A 4,915-nucleotide genomic window follows, 5' to 3' on the forward strand; every position below is an offset into this window, starting at 1 on the left:
GCTTGATCAACCAAGTGAACACCACAAGGTAGTGATCACAGTGCTCATTCACACTTGGAATGAACACAAGGACATACAAGTTAACAAGCACAAGGCAAGACACTTGTATGCTCACTCAACCAATGCATATCACACAAAGCATATGCATCTAGGAACAATCCTACAAGGGCACAAGAGTGACAGTACATAAACCAAAATGCAGAACATTTAGATAAAAGTACTGATTTCAACATAGCATAAAGGCTGCAGTAAGCAAGGTACAAACCATATAGCCTACAAACTATGCATAAAACATAAACCCTAAAAGCTTACAAAAGCATGGGTACAAACCACAAAACATCAAACCCTAAAAGCTTACAAAAGCACATGGGTACAAACCACAAAACACCTTGAATAACATCATCAAAATATATTAAAGTTTAAACCAAGAGTATAGGTTAAGAGTTAGAAACAGCTATACACCAAAACACAGTGTAACAAACCCATAAAAACATTAAACAGTACCCAACAAACATAAACCTAAAACCATAAGTTTAAGGATAAGACTAAAAACAAAAGTATGACAAAAGTATGTGTGTACTCCCCCTATCACTATGCACACTTCCCTTTGAACTTTTCTCCCCCTTACTGAATGCTCTCCCCCTTTTTGTCACGAATAGCTAAAGGCTCTCGTCCAACTTTCGTTGAATATCATCTAGCTGATTCTCCATAGTCTCGAGACGCATTTGGACATGGTTGTTTGTGGAGTAGAGAAGTGCCACAAGCTCATCAACGCGTTTCTGAATATGCTCAAGTATACTGCCGACTCTATCAGTATGAGGAGCAGTCTGTGCTTGCGGAATACTAGCCGGTGAAGCTTCAGGAACAGCACGTGATGTAGATGTGGTATGTGCAGGTGTCTCTGAGTCAGGGGCAGATGGAGTAACCGGAGAGATGTGAGCACTCCTTGGTGATTTAGAGGAGTGACTTCTGCTAGCTTGAAGAGTGAACAAGGAAATGGGACGTTGACGAGTCAACATTTTTCCATCTGCAGGAGGAATAATGCCTTCACGAAGAATGAGCTTCATGATGAGACTGCAAAATGGAATGACTCCTCGAGCTGCAGATCGACACGCAGTCTTCCTCAAGATGTAGTAGATGTGAGCACATATATCAATGGGGGCTCCTGTAATAAGGTCACAAAGAAACAGAGCTCTCCCAAGATTGATGAATGTAGTGTTGGACAGTGGGTAGAGATTGGTGAACATGATCAACTTCAGTGTGGTCAGCTCAGGTGCAAACTTTGCGGTGCTGATGGAGGTTCCCGCACTAGACACTTCATGATCGTATCCTAGGATTTGTAAAATTTCTCCAACTTCTAGATTTCGTTCATCGTAAGGAGTTATATTCACATTCTGAGGTCTGGTGATGCCAAGAAGATCTGCGATGGAGTCTGGGGTAACACTAAACTCTGTTCCTCTGACCCAGAAAACGAGTTCAGGTCCAAGATCAGTTGCATTGGAGAAGCATTCTTTGACCAGCTCATCCATTGGATCATCAAAGTTCCCGAACAAGTTTGCCCAATCTCGTTTCTCAAAGATTCGAGGGATGAAAGTGGTTCCTAAGGTGTTGAACTCTACCACCCGTTCCACTATAGTGGTTGACTTGTCAAACACGTTTGAGTAGACGTGTGAGTTAAGCGGAAGTCTGAACCTATCCTCATTGGGATTTTGAGATGCCTGAGATGATAGACGAGTCCTTTTAGCAACTGGTGTTGCTGGTTCGTCAGCAACAATGTCTTTACCCCTGGAAGATCGACGAGACATCTGCAAGAGAACAGGCTCACAGCAAAGAACCAAACAACAATACCACACAAGATAAATGTCAACATGATTCAGTGTAAACAAAATTTCAATATATAAACACAAACTGAAGATAGTGCAGACCCAACCAAACTTCCAATAATACAAAGAAACACAAAATAACAGGTGCATCAAAATGGTGATAGTGCACAAAGACATAGAGAGACAACACACCTGACAAAACTGTCAATGAGACAGGTTATCATGACCATGATATGCAAACAGATACAACATTCGAACATTTAGAGCAGATAACATAAAACACTCCAGAGATATGAGCAAGGGAAAATATTTCAACATGAAGAAACCAATCATTCATACTAGAGCACATGGTTGAGAGACATACATTATGCTATCATAAAAACTCAGCAACCAATACCGAACACCAACATCAATACTCAAGCAAGTGAAATGAGTAAGTCAAATAGACACCAAACCCATTTAAGAAAAGATTTTCAGACTCAATAATAAGCAAATATCAGAACAATGAAAATCACATTGTGACCGCTCAACATGAAAACAGATGAGAACAATATCGAACAAGACACGCCATACCCATTACACAAGATAGAAGAATTTCGAACACAATATCAATCCAAATAGTAGCAGAAATACCCAGGAAAAGGGAAAATGAGGTAGAGAAAGCAAAAACCCATACCTTTTCTTGATGATTTGGATAAGAAATGAAGCACCAATGAGGTTTGAAAATGGATTCACAGAGTGTTTGGAAAAGAGAAAGTTTAGAGAGAAGATGAACAGTTACAAAGGTTCGAGGGAAAAACTGAAAAGAGGTTTAAAAACTGCTCCTGTTTCTGCCAAACACGCGATTTTCGCGACTTGATTAAGTCGCCACACAATTGCCAGCTCAAGCCGCCAAAACACACAAGAACAAAAATTTGAAAAAATTTTCTAAGTGTTTTTCGCGACTGGAAGGTCTACCCGCGAGTGAGTCGCGAGCTGAGCCGTGAAAATCTCTGAGTAACCTCGCGACTGGACCTTCCACTCGCGAACAAGTAGCCAAACATTACCCGTGGAGACGCGACTGAGGCTCGCGACTTGACATACCCGCGACTGAGCCGCCAAAACAGGGCAAAACTGGATTTTTGAAATTTTCAGATTTTTAAACAAAATACTTTCCAAAAACACCTAAAACACTCAAAAATCTTTTTGTGCTTGATTTAACAAAGATTGAGCATGTGGAAAACACATTTTATCAAGTACAATCACACAAATGAATATGGCATTTTTTGAACATAAGCTTGTGTGTTGTGTGTGTGGATATCAACAATGAGATAGTCCTTAGTGTAATGTGAAGCTTCAATGATCAATTCAACCAAGACATACACAATTAGCACTAGATCAGGTAACCCATCTCAATTATAGAAGAATGTATATATGACCTCCCACAAAACTTGATAACATAATTCGGAACTTTACATTTGACTCCACTTACAATCATAACATTTGATCTTTTTGATCTTTTGAGTCAATCTCCTCTCATTGAGAGAGTGATATTTGATATTTCACTTTAATGAATAAGCCTTTGGCATTTTGAATAAACTTTCACTTTAATATAATGTCGCTTACCCTTTTTCCTAGTCAAATACTAGAATGTGCGACAGGCTTTTGCAGCTCAATATCTCTTTTCATTTGGAGATTTACATTTGGTGAGCTCTTTTTAGCAGAACAAAAAAAATAGTGAGAAGATATATAGACACAAGTCTATGCATGTCTCAAGATCAACATAACCATTCACTAATCATTCATGACAAGTTTGAAGATCTATTTACAACAATCACAACGATTTCAAGATTTCTCCCATATAGATATGAGTGCAAGAAAACAAGCAATGCTCGAAAATGCACAAAGCCATTAGCACAAAGGTACAAGGCAAAACGAGTTTTGAGACAAAAACTCAACAAAGTCAATCAAGCTTTTTGATTTTCCAAATTTTTTATGTGATTTTTGGATTTTTGACACAAGAAGCAAAAAGATTGAAAAGACAAAATTAAAAATATGCACAAGTAGACAAACAAACAACCAACATCAAAAACAGCAAGCAAACCAAACAAACATTGTCACAAAGCATAGGAAGTATTAATGCATGGACATGTTTTAATGCTTATGCATGAGTACCCTTATTCACCCACACGTCACTTGCGTTTGGGGTGATTTCCTTATAGGATTGGGTACGGGAGTTAGGGCTTTCAAACCTTTGTGAGAAGCTTTCCAAGCAGTTGGTGAATGCACCAATCATCTTCATCACGTTCATCATTTCGGGATCACCATTCTGATCTCTAGATTGATCTCTAGCCCAAATTCTTCTATCATTTCTAGGTCCTCCTGACCTTTGAGGAGTTGCACTATTCTTTGCTCTCAGCTTTTGGCAATTTGGTCGAGTATGCCCTTGAAGTCCGCAATAGTGGCACACATAAGTTCCTCTAGGACCTCTTTGTGGTCGTGGACGTGACTTGGCACGAGATTCAGACCTGCCTACAGACTGATTCCGAGGATTTAACATCCGTTGGTTCACCAAATTCTTCTTCTCCTCCACCTCGAGCTTCTCACCAGTAAGGTTAGCTACAACTGGATCTTTGGCCTTTACAAACTTCACTTCTTTAGTGACATTTCCAGATGAACTACCTCCTCCGGTATATCCCAATCCGGATTTGTCTGAAAAGCTCTTTTAAGATGAGATAATATCATCTAGCTTCTTGGTGGTGACCCTCTCTACTTTAGCATTTGCTTGCACAACCTCACTCTCAAGAAATCTTACTTTTGTGTAAGTTTCGGACAACTCACCATTCAGTGTTTCTATCTCACATTTGGCCTCCCTATATCGGATTAGGAGACTTTTGTAGTCCTCCTCAGCCTTCTTCATTTTTCTCATAGCAGCCTTGGCCACCCTTGTGTTGTGTACTCCCCCGACTTCTCCAAGAGTGAGTTATAATTCTCCTGAAGATTTGCTGTGCGTCCATCTTCTTCAGCATCCGATTCTTCAACAATTCCTAGTGATTCATCATCACTATGTTCTCCAAGATCTCGTACAAGCAGATTCAACTCATCTGAAGACT

This window comes from Quercus lobata, chromosome 9 (genome assembly GCF_001633185.2).
Source record: "Quercus lobata isolate SW786 chromosome 9, ValleyOak3.0 Primary Assembly, whole genome shotgun sequence".
NCBI lineage: Eukaryota > Viridiplantae > Streptophyta > Magnoliopsida > Fagales > Fagaceae > Quercus > Quercus lobata.